At 33.6% G+C, this 23,493-nt stretch overlaps 1 protein-coding gene across 6 annotated transcripts in view; it reads right to left on the bottom strand.

Moving 5' to 3' along the window:
- Nucleotides 1–23,493, bottom strand: part of ARHGAP15 (Rho GTPase activating protein 15) — a 637,215-nt gene that overhangs the window by 351,219 nt on the left and 262,503 nt on the right. The gene's annotated exons all lie outside the window — the stretch shown is intronic.

Here is a 23,493-nt window from a genome sequence, read left to right as displayed (position 1 = left end):
CTTCCTTCCTTCCTTCCTTCCTTCCTTCCTTCCTTCCTTCCTTCCTTTTCTTCCTTCTTTTCCTTCCTTCCCTCCCTCCCGCCCTCCTTCCTTCCTTCCTTCCTTTGCTCTCTCTCTCTCTCTCTCTTTCTTTCCGAGTCTCGCTCTGTTGCCCAGGCAGGAGTGCAGTTGTGCAGTATTGGCTCATTGCAATCTCTGCCTTCCAGGTTCAAGTGATTCGGCCTCAGACTCTCAAGTAACTGGAATTGCAGGTGTGCACCATCATGCCCAGCTAATTTTTGTATTTTTAGTAGACATAGGGTTTCACCATGTTAGCTAGGCTGACCTCGAACTCCTGACCTCAAGTAATCCACCGGCCCTGGCCTCCCAAAATGCTGGGATTACAGGCGCAAGCCACCACATTCAGCCTCTTTTTCATATTTCTATGTCTAAGAGCTTACGTAACATGGAGAGTGATTGGTCTTTGAATGTTTGGTGATATGCACCTATAAAAATATCCCTGATGCTCTTTCAGGGATAGATATTTTATTACTTTTCAAAATTTTTCCTTTGAGAAAATTTCAATCTCTTGAGTTAATTTTCTAGGCTTAAATTCTCCTAAAAATAATTCATGTTATCTATGTTTTGAGTCATTAATCAAGTTTTACACAAATATTTTTTCTAAGACATTTCTTATTTGTAGTCATTTTCTTATTTCCAGTATAATGTCTTTTCTTTTTGGCAATCAATGTCAAATATTATCAATGTTACCATTGTTTCTTTGTAAGGGACAAGATTTTCAGTTTTTTTGATCACAAATCTGGTTTATTTGTAGTTTACTACCTCATTGTTTCATTTTTGGCTTTTATCTTTATTAAATTCTTTAGTAGATTTTCTTTGGGGTTATTTTTATACATTTTAAATCGTTTTAATTACATATATATGTATACATATACATACATATTTTTTATTTTCTAAATATTTGCAATAAGGTGATTAATAATCCTCTAAAATATTTTGTATTCTATCATGTTTTTGCATTAAGCAAATGTTTCAAGCAATGATTGACTAGTTTCAGATTAACTTTCTGCCAGAGAAAACACACACACACACACACCTTCCATTTGAGGACACTGAAGAGCTAACAACACATAGAAAACATGTAAGCCAAGATCTTGAAGAGAATGGAATCCCAGACAGGTGAGCTCACAATTTGGTCTTGCTGCTTCTCCTGAGGTATTCTGCATTTAAAAGCTATGAGTGGGGCTCATTGAAGTGGCTTACACCTGTAATCCCAGCACTTTGGGAGGTCAAAGTGGGAGGATCACCTGATCCCAGGAGGTCACAACCAGCCTGGGCAACATAGGAAGACCCCATCTTTACAAAAAATAAATTAGCTGGTTGTGGTGGCTTGGACGTGTAGTCCAACCTATTCAGGAGGTTGAGGTGGGAGAATCACTTGAGTGAAGGGGTACACAAGGTTACAGTGATCTATTATTACCCACGGCACTCCAGAGCCTGGTGACAGAGTGAGACCCTGTCTCAATCAATCAATCAATCAATCAATAAAAATTAATTAAAAGTTACGGGTGATAGGCTGAGAAGCTTATCAGAGTTGATGGCAGCCTCACAGGCTTGAGAAACAAAATTACGGTTTACATTCCACCAAGGTAAAGAGGCCCTGAGGCATTCAGCTGGGATCCTGAAGGACTATGCCTTAAACAGAAGAGCAAACTAGAAATAGACCATCCCTCCCAAAGGGAGAAACCCAGTATCAAATAAACTTAATCTCTACCTGGATTAAGATGATCTGTTCCTAACCTACAGGACCTGCCAGAAATAAAAAAGAACACATTCTTTCTGGAATAAAGTATCATCCTCCAGATTCTTATCTCTATACTTTTTAATATGTAATGTCTTGCACTTGATTAAAAAAGTAGATTCTTAATAAATGATTGACAACAAACAGAAAATGTGATGGAAATGGATCCACAATAAATGTAGATAATCTAGGTATAGATACAATATTTTCAAAACATAATTAAGATGAAAAGTTTTGGCAGGTTATTGGAAACAACCAATAGAATGAAATGAATTTTAGAACTGAAATATAATAATTGAAATTAAGATAGATTTCACAGTAAACAGAAAAATAAACCGAATAGGTCAGAATAAAACAGGCACACAGAGAAACTAAAGACTGGAAAATTCTGAAAAGAGCATAAGATACAAGAAAAGGTCTGAGAGATATACAACTGGGGTCTCAGTAAAAGAGGAGAGAGAGGGGAAGAAGCTGTATTTAAACCTAATAACTGAGAACTTTTCAAAGCTGCCAAAACACATTAAGCCACAGATTCAGAAACCACTACAAACCTCAAGCAGGATAAATAAACTTAAAAAAAAAAAAAAAATCCTTGCTATACCATAAGTAAATAGCTGAAAACTAAAGACAAACAAATTCTTAGAAGCACTCCCCCGCAAAATTGATGTTAATTTAAAGAAGCAATACTTACCAGTTAATACTATAGGTAAAAGTCATTTCCAAAAGAAACGTGTGAAAAGACAGTACTCATCCTCAATAACAACTTCTTGCAGTTGATTCTGATTTTTTACTTTGATAGCTGGAATTTTTATTAAAAATTGCAAAATAGTGATGTAATTCAAATATCACCATTATCTGTCAATACCTTTACAATAAATCATGTATTTGAAAATCCCAACAATAGATTTTCAATGACGTTTCTCTTTGTACTATTATATTTAGTTCGTTCCTGTTTTTTTCTTAATCACCCTTGTTTCTACTACTCTACACCAATACAGGGCCCACCTCTTAGCGGCATAACAAGAGCTTCCAAACTGTTCCACTTGCCTCTTCCTAATCCTCTACACTCAATTTCATTACCCAGCTGACAGAGCAATCATTAAAATATTAACAGAATCATGTCACTTCTCTGGCACAAGGACCGTATTGGTTCAAATTGAAACACCGATCACAGTTTACAGGTTTACGTGACCTGAACATTTGCCTATAGCATTGACCCTTCTCCTCTCACACCCCAGCCTCTTGCTCTGAGTCTTTGAGCAAGACTTGAGCTTTTGGACTTCTAGATTCCTCTTGCAGGAATCCCCTTCCTTCTCTTCCTGATTCTGCTTCAGTATCACTCCCTCTGGGAGATATAAGAGGTAAGAGAGTATATACTTTCTCACTATTTGCTATTACTTTCTCCTCGATTTTTCTCAGAATATATTTTTAATTGACATGTACTTTTTGCTTATTTGCTTATTGACTTTTTCCACTAACATATAGACTTCATGAGTCCAGGTATTTTTTCTTAGTTACCAATGTATCTCCAGTTCTTAAAACAGTAGTATGTCACACATATTTATTGAATGAATGATCAATTTCTTCAAAAGTTATAATAAATGAGTGTCACACTTACTCTGCTTTTGTACACAAGATAAAAAGATGAATACGTAGGGTTCTTAAGTTCAATAAAGCTATAGAATAATAAGAAAACACAAAACTAGTAATCAATATAATAACTATAATACAGAAGCAAAATCCATGTCACAATGATGCAATGCTTGCTTTGATAGAAAAGTAACTAATGTACATATCCCCAAACAGTAGATTAATGATTACTTTAAATGCTTGTATTTAGACAACAATTTTCTGTTAAATTATTAAATACAAAACTAAAGGCTGTGGTTCCTAAAATATGAATCCTGCCATGGTCTTTAAAGTATATAATTTTAAAAGTATTTTAATTAATGCAGCCTTTCTTACTGTATTTTCTTCTCTCTCTCTCTCTCTCTTTTCTTTCTTTCTTTCTTTCTCCCCCTTCCTTCCTTTCTTTTCTTCCCTTCCTTCCTTCCTTCCTTTCTTTCCTTCCTTCCTTCCTTCCTTCCTTCCTTCCTTCCTTCCTTCCTTCCTTCCTTCCTTCCTTCCTTCTTTCTTTTCTTTTCTTTTCTTTTCTTTTCTTTTCTTTTCTTTTCTTTTCTTTTCTTTTTTCTTTTTTGAGTTAGTCTTGCTGTTGCCTAGGCTGGAGTGCAGTGGCATGATCTTGGCTCACTGCAGCCACTGCTTCCGGAGCTCAAGCGATTCTCCCGCCTCAGTCTCCCAAGTAGCTGGGATCACAGATGCCTGCCACCACTCCCCACTAGTTTTTATATTTTTAGTAGAGACAGGTTTTCTCCATGTTGGTCAGGCTGGTTGTGAATTCCTGACCTCAGGTGATCCCTCTGCCTAGGCCTCCGAAAGCACTGGGATTATAGACACGAGCCACTGTGCCTGTATTTTTTTATTATTATATTTTTTATTATAACTCTGATTGAAGCTATCATGATCATATAAATCCATGTCATCAACAAAACCTAACCATAATTTTTAAAAACCCTTACCTCCTTCAGCTTTTACTCAAATGTCACCTTTCTGAGGCCTTCTCTGGCCACCCTATTTAAACTTCCAGTCTCTGCTCTCTATTTTAACTTTCTCTTTGTCATAGCAACACTTAATACCCTACATGTTTTACTTTTCCTGTCCATTTCCAGTCTCAACAACCTATAATATAAACTCCATTGGAGTATAATTATTTTCTGTTTGTTAACTGCTATTTCCCAGTATGTATCTTAATGCTTAGCACATATGTATACAACTCTGTGACACAAAGGAGGTGCTCAATTAAGTATTTGCAGAATGAATGCTCACATATTTTAGCATGCTTTCTTCCTCTCCAGGATGGACTATAGATATTCTATCTCAAATGTGAGAAAATGCTGACATAAAAGTGGTTATATTATAATAGATAATCACATAGACTGCTGCCAATTAATAAATACATTAAGTACATTTTTTATATTTGTCTCAAAGTTGAATTTGTTACTATGCACATGTGTCCACATCAGTAGTTGATGAAGCATCACATGAATCATCAGATTAATCAAAACAAATAATAGATTTTCACATTATAAAGAATATGCCATTTTATAATAGAATTCACCTTTACTTTTAATATGTTGGTACAATAAATTAAAATTTGATTTGGTTTTTATTTATGTAGTACTCTGAAATGATATGTATCAATACCAGTTACAGAAAGATTTTTGCTTCAATTTAAAAGATCAATATCTGTTTTATTTATTTATTTCAAAAATAAATAAGAAAGGGAAAAAAGGATGCTCCTGTAACATACAAAGTATAGTCATATATCACCTAATGATAGGGAGACATTCTGAGGAATGCACCTAGGCAATTTTGTCATTGTGGGACTATCATAGAGTGTACACTTAAACAAACCTAAATGGTATAGCCTACCACACATTTAGGCTACATGGTATAGCCTATGGCTTGTAGGCTGCAAACTAGTCTAGTATATTACTATACTGAACACTGTAGGCAATTGTAGTATAACAATTAAGTATTTGTGTATCTCAATATATTTAAGCATAGAAATGGTATGATAAAAATACTGTATTATATTCCTATGGAACTGCCATTATATATATGAGCTGTCATTGATCAAAACATTGTCATGCAATGACTGCATTATTCTTTGTAATGGGGGCATATAGGTAAATATTAATTTTTCAGAGAGCTTAAACTGTGATATAGGAATAATCTTAAATCATGTAACATTAACATTAAGCTAAATAAGTTTGGTTAAATAAGTGGTTAAGCCCAGTTAAAGGACCATTGGAGATATTCCCTTGTGGAATTAACACTTCTAATATGACTGTGTCTCCACTTCTGTTTCTGACATAAATTAATAAGATTCTATTTGGTTTAAAAAAAAGATTCTCTCATTAGTGTCCCATCAAAAACAGCACCATTTGCCTCATTAATTTTAATGAGGTTGTTGTGTTGTTGTTGTTTTCTATTGGTAGGTGTGGGTGTATGATATATGTGTCAATGTGTTAGACTTGTATCTTCAAAGAATATGCTTTACACAGGCTAGCTTTTTTCTGAAGCTATAATAAAATTGCTTAACATGGTGGCTCCTGGTTAGGTAGCCAGGTAATATATTTTCAATTTATTATGAAAAACTGAAAAGTGTCAGAGATCATATTGCTTTCTATGTCAAACATTTATAGTTAAGCAATGTCATTATCAGCATATTTTATATTGTTTGCAATACATGTAAGATACACCCTTCAAACCAAGTTTAAAAGAAAGAAAACATATCTTCTTTTATCTATAGTCCCAAATGAAGAAAAATCTCAAAGTAACAAAGGGGATTAATTTAAGCTATCATTCTTCCTTCCCAAACCACAGAAAATTTTATTTGCTGAATGGTTAAAATATTTTTTAATTATTACACTGATGAAGTTTGATGTGTTCTAACTTATGAAAATTTTAAAAATGAATGTTTTAGACATGTATAAATTCTAATCAAATGCTTCTAATACCATCTTTATTTAAAGGCATTTCTTTTACTTTTTTGCAATTATCTGCATAATAGAAGTACTTGAACACATACACAATATTGATGTATTTCAAGAGTATAAGTGATATCTATGGAGTTTTTAATCTGCTTGAAATTATCTTTGGCAAAAATGATATAAGAACTATGAGCATAATGAGTGGGGGAGTTCTAAGAAAGTAGATGTTGGGAAATTCTTAATCTAATCTCAACTTTTAGATCGTTAGACTTGTATCTTCAAAGAACATGCTTTATATATCAATGTGCTCCAAAGAACATGTTAACATTTCATAACATGTTCTCAAAGATAGTAGCAGGCTTAGATATATGCAGCCTAAAGATGGAAGAGATCTTAATAGCGTGGTCCAGAGTTTCAGTAAGGAAGGAAAAGAAGCAGAAGTCCAGATATAGAAAAGTGCACAAATGTAGTATGTACATTAAGAATATGAAAAGAGAGAAGAAAAGGAGGAGGAGGAAGGGAGAGAGGGAGGGAGGGAGAAAGGGAGGGTGGGAGGGAGGGAGGAAGGGAGGGAGGGAAAAAGGGAGGAAGAGAGAAAGAGAGAGAGAAAGAAAGAGAGAGAGAGATTATTCAAATAAAAATTAATAACTTTCTTCAGATTAAATAGTTTGAATTTGAAATCAACCCTTTCTATACTACGATTAATGAACAGAGAATATTCTGTTTATGGGACTCAGGCACAGTCACTACAATTCTTGCTTTTACTTCTTCAGAAAAGAGTGACAGGGAAAAGAGATTTAGAAAACCCCACAAGTCAGACTTTAAAAACCCACAGCAGAAGAAAAATTACTGCAGAAAACAGGAGAAAATGTCACACACAATTTTTTCTAGGGGAACTTGGACCTATTGAAACAAACACCCAAGAATAAATGCAAATGGTAAAAGAAAAGGTAATTTGGCAAAAATATAAAATGAGCATACTCAGAACTCAAAAGAATTGAGTATTACAAGAAAAATTATTCCAAAAATTAAAACACATTAAAATAGCAAAAAGTAGAATAAGTACAGAGACAAGGTGAGGTAAAATACACAAAATAAAAGAAAATGAAATCAAAGATTTTGAAGAGAATACTGGATTTTATCAAAATGGTAATATGAACACAAATATTAGTCCTACTCTCCTGTCATATTTCCATCAAAGCAACAAAAAACCATTATCTACCTGAAGGATATCCCAGGAGGTTTTGGTTTGTTGTTGCTGTTGTTTTCATTTCCACTGGGGGGAAAAAAAGCATGTTCAGAATCTTGACTCATTCAATGAATGGTAATTTCTAAACCACTACATGGATGAAAATAGACTCCATAAAGTCATTTAATTTTCTAAAGGTAGAAAATACTAAAGAAAATAATGACTACTTATGGTTTAAAAATTAGCATAAAATAAAATCACAGAAATATTAAATAATTCATTCATCTTAAAAAAATATGAATGGGTTATATTTTCCCATTAATGAATACAGCTTATGAGGCTGAGTTAAAAGAGAAAGAGAAATCTATCAATACACTATTCACAAGAGACAAAACTAAGAAAACAATGAAGTTGAAATGAAGGATGCAAGCATATACTCATGAAATATTATAAAATAAAATTTCAATGTTCAGAAAACAAAAGGTATTATAGGAACAAGCATTAAATGGTAGCCCAAATATTTCTATTTTTCACTAGAATTTTTTCATCCATGTAGGAACTCAGCTAGACCACATTTCCCATCCTCCCTTATAGCTATGGGTGCTTAAAGAATACAAACAGTAAATCCACCACTTCCAGACCTGGTCCTTTGCTGTTCTTTTGTACAACTTTCATCCCCTTTCCTTTCCCATTAGCTGAATGGAGAGTGCTCTGAGACACTAATAGAAGATGGAATCATAAGATGGGAGAAATAGGAGTCCCTAAATGACCATGGTGTTCATTGCCTTACAGAGAACACACTCAATGAACTGTGATGTGATCAAAAAATAAACTTTGTGTTAAGACACAGAATATGAAATTCATGTAGTATGGTGCCTAGTGCTACCCTAGAAGTAGCCTATCTTGGTAAGTTGTATTTTATGTGAGAAAACATAATAATGCCTGATTACATAAAGTACATAAAGCAAAAATGGTCAGAAATACAAGAATAAGCTTGAAAATCCATAATATATTGACAAGCATATAGACAAATTTAAATTGACAGATTAACAAAGTAGGAACATGAGGATTTAAAGAACACAATGATATAAACACAATGGTCTACACATATCATAAACAAGAGTATTTGAAATATTTAAAAATGTTAACTGTAGCTTAAGCCACAAAGACAATATCAATGTATTCACAAAAGCCACACCTCTTAATTGCAACATTCTATAATTAGAAATTAAAAGCAAATGGTATAGCTGAAAAGAATCTACTCCCTCGGAGGTCATAACGTATAAACAGACAACATTCTTCTAAAGAATATTTTGGTAAAAAGGAATATTTTGGTAAAAAAGAATATTTTGGTAAAAAAGACATTAAAACTAGAATTACAAACTCTTAAAATTGAACATTAGCTTACCAAATATGGGCACATGGTAAAAATACTAAGATCAAAATACAAACTAGTAAAAAAATTATTAACTGAGGTACATTCATTTATGAAAGCCAATAGATATGAGAAAATAACAAAAGACATGTAAAATGCTCATTATTGGTAAAGTCGAAAACGAAAATTGAAATAAAATGAAACAAAAATATTCAAAGATCTGACAGATGAAAACTCCCCTGAAATAGAGAAAAAAACTGAATTTACAAGTAGATAAGATGTAAGTGTTCTAGAAAAAATTGCCACAGAATTAAAATCCTAAAATATGATCTTGCAGCATTACCAGAACTTATGGACAAAGAGAAAAGTCCTATGGACCTCAAGGTAGAAATATGAAGTCACTTATTAGAGCAAAAACAGACTGGCTTCAGACTTCTTTATATCAATATTCTTACGCAAAAAGTGATGGAGAAAGTCTAGCATACTGGTAGAAATGAAGCATTACCCAAGCACTTTGTAGGTAATCAAGTGTATGTTCACACACAAAGGCACCCAGAAAGATTGCCTTGAGCAGTGAGTCTCATAGTACATTTGATTCCAACCGATCAATAATCAAAATAGTAAAAAAAAAAAATCTCCAGGTGAGAAAGTTGTTACATAAAATGAGAGACACTCCTTAAGCTAAAACTCATTGAGAATTAGAGTGACAGGAGAAAATATAAATATTGTCAACCTGCAAAATAAAAATATGATAAATATGATGAATAAATCTATATGTAGTTTATGACACTGTGAAAAGAGGGGTGAAATTTTTTTTATATTTTATAAAGGGAGTAAATTCTGCTTAAGTTGATGAAGCAAGTGTTAAAATTTACAAGGATAGCTGTGAAAATAATGAATTCCCATAGAGGGAACATTTCAAAAAATAAAAAACACAAAACGATAAGTAAAATTTGATTAAGGCCACAATATAAAACAAATAAAGAAAAATAAAACCTTGCTCATCGACATTTATTTATTTGTTTTGCTATAGAAGGTATAACTTATAACATCAAACTTACTAGATGTACTTCCTAAAATGCTTTCTCCTACCACACATTAAACTGGTATAGAATTTGTTAAAAGGATTTATTTGCATTACAAATCATTTAGCAAGGGTTAACTCTGTCATTCTAAAATTCACCTTGAATTTTCAGAAATTATCTTCATACTTTGGATACTTTGCATACTTTGGAATCATTGCAAAGAGAGAAAAATCTCACCTCCTGATTGATTTCACGTAAGTTGTAAATTTTGATAATATGGGTTTCATCTCAGGTAGCCTTTGGGAAACTTCATATTGTGTATCCCAACAGAATCTGTTTGTATTTTAGTGTGTAAGTTCTCACCACTACCTAAGTAATAATAATTTTCATTAATTTTAAGAGCATGACTGTGAGTCCCCTTATTAATTTTTTTATTTTATAAACTCAATTCACCAATTTTCCTTATTGCTGTTGCCTCATGAGACACTCATCTTCTTTTCGTTGCTCTATGCCAGAGCTTCTCCAAGAACTGTCCCTAACTTGTGCCAGGCGCCTGATAGAAACTCATAACTGTTTGCTGATGAATTTCTAAATCAAACATGACTTCATAGTTTATATCTTGTTTAAGCTGAACAATGACTGTTTAAATCAAACATTAATAAACTAATACAAACCTAATGGAAACCCACATATACAGTATCAGATATTTATTTTAAATTAGAAGTATACCACGCTTTAGGTGATAAACATGTTCCTGAAAAAAATATAAATTTTTCTGTTAGATTAAATGAAATGTACCAACATTTTCAGTCTATAATTTGATCCCATCTGTTTCTGTCAATCTATTCATTTATATTCTATACATATCTTAGGGTCTCTATCAACTGTTACTCCCATAGAAATTTATTCCGTAAAATGTTTTGCCTTCCAGATTTTCATAATTCCATCGTTGCCACTATCGTTGCCTTTACCAATTCTTGTTCCAGAACTCTATCATTCTTGTTTTCTCCATCCCTTTTGCCCACGGTATATGATCGTTTATGTTTCCATTGTCCTTCAAATGTTCAGCATCATCAGAATATTCTACCCCCTATTTACTGATGCCAACGTTTGCCACCATGATGTCTTTGGACTCCCTTCCTTTTAATAAATGAATATTTAATAACTTTAATATCATGACTGCATCATGTTTCTCAACAACTCCAAAGCCAGTAAACATTATCGGGATTTTCCATTTAAACTGGAGAAACTGCAATCTACTCTCACTTCAATAAGTCTTGAGTAATGTGGCTCCCTACCCTTCTATTTAAAAAAATTACATCCCTGTACCAAGTATATGATCTTTACTGTGCAGCTCCCGGTGAGTCTTGCATGGATAGTTGTCTCTGGTGAAAATTTAAATGCTGTTTATGTTAGCTTCATGTACTCAGAAACTCAACAATAAAAGGGATTGAGTGATTTTATAGAATGATTATTTTACAAAATTTGAAGAATTGTATTTGAGGTTACACATACACATATACACATGTACATATGCACACTTACCTTGACATTTCCTGAAACTCCAGTCTTTTTCTGGTCTGTTTTCATATCTCACTTACATACTTCTTCCATTTCTGAGCATACCTTCTCCATCATTATGAATTATATAATTTTAAAAAACAGTTTAAAAATTGGTTGTGTTTTTGTTTGGGGTAGTATCTTTTTTTTTTTTTTTCTAATTTGATCCCTAGTAACACATACATATTTTTGAAAATAGTAACTATTATGTGCTTCTTTGTAACCCTCACAATACTTAATCTATCTCTGAGTTAGTGAAAAATAAGTTAAATTGAGTTGATGGAGTTTGAAAATTAAAAGGCATATATTAAGTCCCGTGACAGTGAGGCTTGTGAAATGGAAGTGGTCTACAGTAAATAATCATCAGAGCTTTAAGGAAAACAGACATTAGCAAGTGGAGTGTTGAAAGAAAAGAGTACACCCGGGTCTCCAAATTGACACAAGACTAGGAATCAGTCTTATTGGTTTCCATGCTAAAAAGATAAAAAATAAAAAAAAAATTATCATAATTTTGGTGGAAAAACATGGTTTGAAGAGGATACAAACTATATTTATTTACTTTAGAATATATCATCTCTTATTTCAGCCAACTAAATTTGAAGTTAACTTATGGACTGATATTCCTTTGTTTCCGCATAGCTATACTTATATAGCTTAGCATTTTACTAATTAAGTTTTTAAGGTTTAACTTGAATCCTTTAAATCTTTGAGAAACTAGGTTTTAATATTTGAAATTAGGTTAACAAAACCAGATGACTTAAAAATATATTCTTCTATGAGATAATTATAGGTTGTCCTCTAGAAATTTCCTTAGCTAGGTAGACAGCTAACAGACAGGTGGAAAAAAAAAATTCATGGAATTCCTAAAGTGACCTTCAATTAAGAAAAACAATCGACTGATGTTTCTCTATTTGATGCCAGGAATCTCTGTGCAGTGTTTCTGGGGTTTTTCTTTCAATCAGCCCAACATGAGGCTCTTTCTCAAGCTGTGATTTTGTAAATCTTTTTTTAGTACCTATTGGGACATCCTGTGAATTGTGGTCTCTTCATATCTGCATCATGGGGAAATGCACACAGAGCAGAAAGGATTGGACAATTTCACATCTCAAAATAGTCCCCAGCCTACCCCCCTTCCAATTTAGAAAATAAAATTAGCTGTGAGTTTTTTTTCCTGGGGAACCACATATTTTGAAAACATCAGAGTTTTCAAGTTCTCAAGCAGAGTAATTCTTTTGTTTTCTCTGTCACTAATAAGCCATTTCCTTTTGTGAACTCAAAAGAAGCTAAATCTTCCCTCGTACCTTTGCTGTTTTCTATTTTTCCAACTTTAGTTTGATCTGTAATAAAACAACAGAATATCTTGCCCTCTTTTTTTAATCCTGCATGGCCTGACTAAATAAGCCAGTTCTTTTGTTGGGGCTTAATAAACTTATCCTGCATTTTTTATATCATTGTAATAATATTATATGGCAGGCAAAAATATAATGATAAATGATAATTTGCCAAAAAGATTAAAAAAACACTGAGGTGTTACCTATCAAAAGTTCTCCTTCTGTCTGTGATGCAGCACAGATTGTGATCGTGACAGTAAATCTGGTGCTATTGTTAATGCCATGGCACTTGGGTTTTTGGCTTGCTTTAGTCCAATCTGTGACATGCTTGTGAATATCTTTCTTCTGTTCTGTCTGTATGGCATATGGATTTCTGGGATACAACGTCAGACCTATCCACATAACAAGTGTTCAGAGCACCTTATCATTTTAAAAAGCCAATTACTCAAAAAGACAAATGTGAAATGTTTCACATTTAATGATGAGCAAATCTGCAAAACAAATGCAATTTTGCTCGTTCTAAAAAGTTTAGTTTAACTGTAAATATTGCAATGGAGTCTTGCATGACACACACCACTGATAGGAAAAAGCTCATTTCATACATATTGTATATCATCACTGTCAATTACATCTGCACAGGATTTAAAACGAGGATGGTATAAGTAATTAGAAATAAAGCAAATAGAATATTCTAAACTACAAGGCTCTGAAATCACTGTAAAAATGTCACTGCTAACATTGAACACTCTAAAAAAATATTTTGAAAGTCTCACCCAAAAAACTGAAAACTGCATATGTCTACAGAGGTAAAGGTCACTCATGAAACACTCAACAACAAAAAATACCAATTCATTTTTTAGAAATATTTGTCAATATGTAAAGAATGTTTTGTACATAAGTTCTCAGTTACTGTTGAATCAGTGGCTGTATGTAATATTCCCACATGGAATGATGTCCTTTCAAATACTTTAAAACAAAGGTTTAGTGAAAAATTTTATGGTGACATCTTGAGTGCTGAGATTTATGCATTGGAAGTGCAGCTAACAAAATACAATAACATTGGTTTTGCAACTAATATATTCAAATTTTTCTATCTACTTATGATAGAGATAATAGCCAATTCATAACTATTCATTTCTACCTTCCTTTACCCTACTTCACCCAAACAAAACAAAACATACATAAAACTAAAAAGAAATAATCAATCTTGCTCTTCAGCATATCCTATGTAGGTTATGTAAATAGTTGTCACATTTATATCTCTATTTTTTTTTGTCTATACATTCTTTAAATCTTATTTTAAACTATGAATGCTGGTAACAGAATATTATATGACATGAGAAATGGAATGCACCTGGTGATTTCAGAAGAAACTAATCTTGATATGTATAACATCATTTAGCAGGTGGAATGGTTTTACCCGGCTTCGAATGTGGAGATACGAAAACTCAATTCTCAGACTTTCATTCTACATTGAAAGGTACTCAAAAATCAAAAAGTCTCCAATCAGCTGTTGCAAAACATACACAGAAAAGTCTACTCAATTCCTCTATATTGAATCACATTTCAATACCCTGCAATTTTCTCTACTGTATGCCATCTTAACTATTTGTTATCCAGCATAAAATTTAAATAAGAAGGGCTGAACACCCTACTCATACATTAAAGGTAGACAATAAGCATACTCGACTGTACTTCCTAAAGGTAATTACTGAAAATAAAGGCCTCCCTTAGTATTTAGTTATATGTATATCTATTACAGGTTCATTTCAATTATGCATGTGTATCCTACCTTGAAGTGAATGGATAAGAGGATTTGCATGGCACTTGGATATTTTGATGTGATAGCTCATAATTCACCAGGTGATCTCAGGGCACTTAATTACAAAAATATAAGTTATACCTCAAAACTTTGGTGAAAAGATCCAGGGTCTCAGTAAGCAAACAACTAGATAACTATTCTTTCTTGCCTCTTTAAAGTAAATGAATTTTATCCTATTTACAAATAAAGTAATTTGAGGTGCAAACTCCTCCTGAAGAGCCACCACCTAAAAGTACTATCATTCACTTTCAACAAATTGATTGTATTTTTTCCTTGCACTGAGACTAAACTCGTTGAAATATGATAAAATATGTAACCCATCCAAATTTCTATTGTAATACTTAATTTCTAGCAGTTGAGACTTTAAAAAGTTTAACATTGAAATCCTTAAACTCAGATACTCATCTCACTGTTTATATTAATGGCTTGCACAGATGTATTTACACAGAAGAAAATGATGATACTAATAGAGCTTTGAAAAAAAAATAACCAGTTCACAGAATCACCTAGTGATAAAAACTAGATTTGGGTGTGTGCCGATGTGACTTTGAGAATCAGATCACCCTTGCCTGGAGTCAAGTTGCAACAGATATTTGTTGACTGATCTGCTGCTTATTTTTATAATTCTACTAGTTTATAATCACATTTCAAGATCATATTTTGAAGCTGGAAGGAGACTTAAAGATCATCTTTCCACCAACGTCCTTATTTGATAGAGGCAAAGATTTAGATCCAGAAGGCTTTAGAGGCTTTCCAGAGGACACATTCCTAGAAAAGCCCTAGGCAGACCCAGAGTGAGAGGGTCTGGGTTGGAGTTCTGTTGCCTAACTTACGCTGTGAGTGACTCTAGGAAGTCTTTTAACCTTTTTAAGAGGCTTTTTTCCCAGCCGTAAAAATCTGGGGGCACCTACTTCACAGAGATATTATGAATGAGCTAATACATGGGAAAACCCTGTAAACCATAATGTTCTCCACAGATACGTTACAGGGCCCTTTTCCAACTCATCAGCTACTTAGCACCTTGTTTCTTTATCATTATCATTATTATTATTATTTTGCTTTGCTCATCTTATGGAACATAAAACATTAAACAACAAGGGAAGCATCAGGGGATAAAATTCCAGCATTTATAGATAGAAGCAAAGCTGCCAAGAAGGACATTTTTTTTCGTCTCAGTCTCTTTGGGCCTATGTGAAATGGTGTACTTACAGCTTGTACCCATCTTCTTCTAAAGAAAAAATGTCTAAAAGGATGAAAAAAACAATAATTGTATAATTACAACAGCTGCAAGCCTCCATAGTCAGCCTCCATATAATATTATTATGTGAAATGTTATCTGGGCAGTACCTGAGTCCATAAAGTGTCAGGTGGCCATTTGGCAAGACAAAAAGAAAGGAATCAGATCAACATTTTATAAGTGGTTTGCATTTTTTTTTTTGCACCTGTTATTCTACAATTTCTTTCAGTTATATTGCAAAACACTACAGTTGGGATCTCCTTGCCAACCTGAGATGGCATAAGCCTGGATAACAGAACAAAATGTGAGAAGGTCCTTCTGTCTTTAACGCCTGTTCACCAGTGAATCAGCCTCCAATTAATCTGTTTCTTCAGTAGGAGTTTAATAAAAGTCAAGCACACACATGTTCAGGCTTGTTTAGTATTGAAGCTGTGTTAACGTTATCTGTCTAGCCAGGTCAAAAATCCTGTGTAATTAGATGCCAGAAACCATTTCAAAAAAAAAAAAAAATTAGGATTTTTTCACTTATTATAAACAATTGATTATTTGAGATAGGGAAGTTTAAATCTAAAATGAAAGTGCAATGAGAGGGATCCTTCTCATTAAACATTGCAAGGGAAAGAAAGTTTGTTTCATGGCCAAACTGCACATAAAACTCAATATATTAGGTTTGTTATTTTCTATTTGTTTATGAACCAGAAAATTCAGGATCATTCGGCAACTCTTATTTCCATTCCACTGTGTGGGTGATGATCAGAGTCGGTCGTTTACATTCAATCATATACAGCATTATGCTTGGAGGAAGCTCTTAACCCAGTCATCTGTGCCTATGAACTGAGTATGCCTCAGTGTTTTCTGGAGGAAATCAACAACACTGCAGATGGAAATACAGGTTTGCATTTATGGCAAGTAGAGTTAGCAACTACAAAAGCTTAGAGCTGAAAGCTTCCAAAACTCTAGCCAGGCTGCTGAGTTTAAGCAATGGTAGATGCTACAAAATTCTAGGAAAGTTTAATTCTCTTAGACTTTATGGTAATTGACATTTAACCCATAACTGAGGGGATACATTAACTTTGAATAAATCACAAAACATAACTGCCTTCACCAGCACCTCTGGAGTCCACATTGGAGTCTAACTGCTTAGACTGAGGAGTGTGAAATCTGATTCTTGGTCTTACATTTGCAAAGTGGGAGGATGAAGTAAAGATGACTCATAATTGCAGGGCTTTCATACAATTGTGAAACTTTTAGAAATCAGATTATTTAAGAGATCACCAGTCAAAGCAGAAAGAAGACATTTCAAGGCAAAGAGGAGTTAATGATGAGAGTCTACCCTCAGGTTACAGATTTCAACCAGTTACTCAGAAAAATATGTTCTTGCTTTTTTGAGAATTGTTATAATCAATTCATTGAAGATATGAATCTATATATATATACATTTCACATAATTGCAGAGGAATATTCTAAATATTCCACATGAAGATGAAATACTGTGAAACAGGCCTGCATGTTAGAGACATTTCAAATCAGTGGAAATTAACAATGGTGATGACATCCAGCACCACACCAGGTATAATGCACTGCAGAGCTCAGTTTTTCTTAGAGTACTTGGCTTTGTCACTTTAAATGTTGAGTTTTGTTAAATTGCTATTTATGAAAAAAGCAAAAATGAAAAGACTGCAAGTAAAAATGCTAGGGTCATATTGAATTTTCTCTCTATATTTTTTTACAAACAATCAAAATACACAGTTGTAAGATTCTTGTACTTTAACATATTGCTTCCATAGCAGTATCTGTAAGATATCAACTTTATATTCTCTTCCTTTAGAATGTATGACATTTAGTGATTTTTAATAAGCAATTAAAAATTTTATTAAAAATGTTCCACGCAAAACAAATGATCATAACTGTAAGTACTATTCACACATTTATATGACAGTAAGGTTGAATACATATATATATATATATATATATATTTGCCATTATTATCCATATTTGTCTTTCTTGTCATTCTTATCATTGTTGTCCACATAAATCAGTGATCTTCATAACTACTTCATTCATGGAGATGAAATAATCATCCAAACTATGTTTAGGGATTAATGTCTTCTGACCCCAGTTGTATTCCCTTGCCACGAGTCTGGATCTACTTCCTTCTGTACATAGGTTGCACTTGAGCTGACAAAGAGGAGTCTGTTGACTTTTTATCTTTGTAGCACTGAAAAATTAGGAAATAAGGTGGAGGAGGAGAATTCTATTTTCAAAAAGAAATGTCAACAACTTGACTTTTCAGGGATTCTTCCTCTTCTTCCATCTCTAAGTTTAGCTAAGTCATTGCCTCCCTATACCTCTTGTCTTTGTCGCTGCATGTATACATCTTGAGATAATTCACATAAATAATCTTAATAGCTTCAAAGAGTAATATACATATTACTACAATCACAATTGTTAAATACACTCCATTGTGCTCCTGGGAAAGGTCCTGAGTATTGAGATGCTTCATCGCCTTGACTGAATATGCTTGTGCCATTTGGACCTTGATGTTTATCTAGATGAGCAACAGACATCCCAATGTGTAGTTATTTTATAGGACAGTTTTCCTTAGCATGAAGTTCATGAAACCACTCAGGAATCTGTAGATGCCAGTTTAGATTTGAAAAGATTACTTAAATCCATTTTTCTTTGGAATCTTTATATGGCGCTTACTTAAAAAAGAACACAGTAAGCTCCTTATTATTGAATCAAACTCTTTACTTGGTCTGTCATAGCATCATTAAATTGTTACATTAGTCTCTGGGGACTACTTGATTGGGGAACTTGCTGCTTATTAAAACCTATAAGAGGGTATGGTTACCAATACAGGTGATGTTGTATTCCTGAGTCAATTGGTCATCAATTTATACTCTTTGGTATATTATTGAAAATGTAGTTATGGCATGTTATGGTTTGCTTCATAAAATTCTGACGATTTTACTAATAATGTTTTTACTGTGTTAAAATGGAAGAATTTTCTGGAAGTACAGAAACAATTATAATATAAATGTTTAGTTTCTTTCTCTTTTTCCCAAACACAGCAGAGTAAAATAGACTCAGCAAAATAAACTAAGAACACAGCATCCTTTAACCTCATTTTTGATTAGAACATCAGTAAAGCATCTTGATTTGTGACAAAAATTTTAAGAGACAAATTTGCTCAGAGGCTGACAGTGTCTACGGTGTAGTGATGAAGACCAATAGTTCCACAGTATCAGGTAATGCAATATGAATGAAGTACTTGTGTTTCCTGGAATTTTTGAGTTCTGGTTCTGATTTTGACCAGCGTTATCTTCACCTGCCAGTACACCTCACTTATATATCCGGCACACCAGGACAAACTCACCTTGTCTTTGCTTGCCAAAACCATCAATGGCATCTCACTGTTCATAGATAAACATGAAACATGTTTAGTATAGCTGACGGTGATCTGTATTACATTTCTGTCTACCTCACAGACTTTATGCCTTAACACACTCTGTCTTTCTTACTCCATTCTTTCCAGACCTCCTCCAGTTCTTCAAGTAGGCCACGCTTTCTCCTGCCACAGGGCCATTGAATGAGATACTCTTTCTGTATGTAATCCTTTTAGATTCTTTCTTCACTCATGCATGCTTACTCTTTCTCCTGTTCTTAATTTAAAAGTCTCTTCCTTGGAAGAACCCTCCTTCACCCTCCAGACTAGATACTGCTGAAGACAGCCTTTAATTATGTTCACTAATTAGGATCACTAATTATGTTCCTTTGCTTTTTAAACAGCAAGAACATCTTCTATAGGTAACTACGGGTGTGTTCCCATTGTACTCTGTACACTTCTTGAACAGCTCTCTGCAAATGTGTGAATATTTAATTATTTGCTTAGTATCCTTCTTTTGATTTAGACCACAAACACCATAAAGTCATGGACTTTGTTTCAGTTACGAGTAAATTCTTCATTCTAGGTCAAAAATATAAGAGGGGCTGGAAAATATGTATTGACCGAGATATCACTTATTCTCACTTGGAATCTCTCTCACCTCCTTACTTGTTGAATACTTACTCAATTATTTAAAGTCAAGCTGAAATGTTCCCCTCCTCCCAATCTGATTTAATCTGTCTTTGATATTCTTATGTAGTAATGACCATTCCTCGATAAATTTTAAGCTCATTTAATGTAAACTACTATTCATTTTTTTTCAATTATATTATTCACATTACATAGCCTATGTGCTTTGAATTTTAATTATTTATGTTTGGTTTTGTTACCAAATATAGTAGTAGGTGATCCAGAAAGACAGTGTCTTTCAGACAAAAGACACTGTCTTTTCTTGCTCCCTGCCTTCTTTACCAAATCCTCTCTGCAGTCCTTCTTGCTCCCTGCCTTCTTTGCCATATCCTCTCTGAATTGCTCCTTTGCCTTCTTCACCATACCCACACTGAATGGTAAATTTCAACCACTTTCAATATTTTTTCTTGAAAATATCATACAGGCTAGAGTCCTGGAATCTTTTGTCTTCTCCTTGTCACGCTTAGCAACATAATTGGCCGATCAATAAACTGTCTCATTGCTGTCTGAAAATTCATTTTATTACGTGACCTAGGATTTCTCCAGCCTTCTTAACTCTAACAAGCATTTCAAAATGTGAAATACAATTCACATTGAAGGGTATGGAATGATTCTTTACACTTTATCATAAGTCCTCAACTAGGATGAAAAAAATAATCCTATTCCTGAAACATGGCTTCCATAACCTGGGAAACTCTTCATATTTTTGTTTCTGTTGTTTTCAGTAGGTAGAAGACACTACTAGTCATTAAAGTGGCCATTTGGGATATGAGAGGTTGACAGACTCTCTCTTTATCATTATCACTATTAAAAGAACCCTCTAGGTTGGTGACTTACAGAGGGTATAAGTCATCTATAATATAGAGTCAAGGTCTCTTGGAAACCATGCTTGCACTGTGAACAATTATTCTCACTGTGGTCTAATTACTTTCTCATATGTCCACAATTGCAGTATAGGATCTGTGTTTTTGCAGTCTTTATTTTTAAAAAACTTTTCAACAAGGAAAAGAGCTACTTGTGTTCTTGTCTTGGCTATCACTAGCTCTTGAGTCACCTTGGACATCACCCCATGCTTCACAGACTAGCACATTTATGGCTGCTTTCTTCGCTAAGAGTCTATTAGTTTATGCAGAATGGTAATAAGTTTGTAGCTTAAAGTTGTAGGTAAGTTAAGTGCATGTCGCATTGGATTAGCAAAGAAGTCCATTTGGAAAGCTCTAATTAAGTTGTCATTGTATGTATTGTGGGCTTATTTAGTGATCACTGTGTATAAGCATCAATAATTAATAGCCTTGCTTTAGAAAATGGTGGAGTTTTTAGAAAAACACTTGTTAATTTTTGCTGTATTCCTAAACTACAGAAGCAGGTTGGACATGGCCCTGTTGGGTTCCATCCTCCAGCTCATAAGAATGCCAATATTGACAAAGATTTACTGAGAAGTAATGCTTGCCGAGTGGACATTTTCAATAGATTGCTCTTCCTACAGTCAGAATGGTTATATGGTAATAGCAATTTGAAGTATCTCTTTCAGTTTTAATTACATTCCAACTGAGAAGACAGTCCTGTGAAAGACACCTCCATTAATGGCCTTCCTCCAAATTTCACTTGGTATTTCTTAAGTACCAATTAAGCAATAACATAAGATTTCTTGTAAATTATCTAGAGAGATTTTCTAAAAGATAAATTATGGATAACTTGCATTCTTCTTAAAAATGTTAATAATGATATCTACCTAGAGAAAATTATTATTGGTGATATAAGACCTAGCACTTAACACATAAAAAGCAATATTAACAATGGTAGTCCCTAGATTATAAAATGTATAATATTCTAAATCTTATAATTTAGGCAAAAGACAGAGGAGGCTAGCTTTGGCTGTGTAGATCTTCTGAGCTCTCTAGGTTTAACTTTATTTTTCTTCAATTTCAGCAATCCAAAACTAAAAACAGGGACAGAAACCTTTAGAATAAAACCTTTTAAATCATCTCTTTATTAAAAAAAAGTTTTTTTTTTTAACAAAAAGGGGGAAAAGCTAAGATATGTCTGAAAAACAACCTTCCTTCTTCTTCTCGTTTACACATACTTAACATACACTCTGTATTTTTAAGCCTATGAGATTTTTTTATCTACCAAGATTTCTGTCTTGAGACGCACATCTACAATGAGATAGTTTGAAAAAGAATTTCTCACTACTGAAAAAACCTCCAAAGATAATGACTTTTGTTGAAAACTAGACCAGTCACCCAGAGGTCAAGATTGTATCATGGAGACATATGTGCTGTACAGAATTTTTTCTATGCTTCCAAAAAACCAAATCAACAAAAAACTCTCAGCACATTCATTACTTTTCTATTCTATTCTCAGCACATTCATTAGTTTTCTATTCATGTTTCTTTAATACCTCATCCATCTCTACTTCACTTGCTGATTTCATAGCATTACTTCAAGCTGCTGAAACAGCTCCACTCATTCAAACCTATCCAAAATAAATCTCATTTGTCTTCTATGAGTATAGTATATGTGTGTTACTGTGAGCGAAAGGTAAATATTGTGGAGATACACTTATTAGTTAAACATGCCACATCATATAGGTAGGATTTAATAATTTTATGTTGAGGATTTTAAATCTACAATATATCTGTTGACAAAATATATGATATTATAAGTCATTCAGAAGCTATAATTTTAATACATATTTTAAAAAATATATTTCTGAAAGTCGATGATGTGAATCAAATGACAAAAGACTTGGCAAGATAGTAATATTTCTTTTTAAAACATTTTCTATTATATACTTATTTATATTTAACATTTCTTTAAAATTATTGGAAAATGGCAGCTTCATAAAAATCCATGCCATTGCAGAGAATAAAAGTAGTAAGTACTTGGAAAAGTATAACAGGGAGGGACTGTAAGTACATTTCCTGTGTGTTCTCACAAGAACTGCATCACGTAATGGATTGGAGTTACTTTGGAAACTGACCATTCAGAGCATGATAAGTTTCTGTGGGCCCCTGTTACCTAATTCATTCCTGTCACCTTTTTTTTTTTTTTTTTTTTTCAAAGCCAGTGGACCTCTAATTTCCCCTCAGGAATCTCTTGGATAGCCTATGTGTTGGTTTCTAATAATACATTCTTTTTTGTGACCTGAAGTACCACAAGAATAACCTTTCCCAGGTTCCAATGACAACATGATAAATGTCTTGAAATCTGTAGTAATTATTTTTGAAATGTGAATTAAGGCAATGTTTGCTCATGATTTCCCTTAAAAAGAAAAAGGAAATATACAATTTCAGTTTACCACTGTGCTAGGAAAACCCTTGGGTCTTCTTCAGCTGTTCCAAGTCTTCCTTCCCAGGGAAAGGAATATCCTGCTTTGCAAGTGATGGTGGGAAGGAAATTCTGTAACCTCTGACAGCCACATAGTCAAGAGTAGTTCAGGGTCATGCGACTGTGCTCACAAGGTGGCAGGAAAGGGGACTGGTGGTAGTTACCATTTTCTCTTGTAACTTTATAATT

This window comes from Sapajus apella, unplaced genomic scaffold (assembly GCF_009761245.1).
Source record: "Sapajus apella isolate SASKATOON/1434 unplaced genomic scaffold, GSC_monkey_1.0 scaffold18, whole genome shotgun sequence".
NCBI classification, from domain to species: Eukaryota; Metazoa; Chordata; class Mammalia; order Primates; family Cebidae; genus Sapajus; species Sapajus apella.
This window is presented reverse-complemented; position numbering and strand designations above follow the sequence as displayed.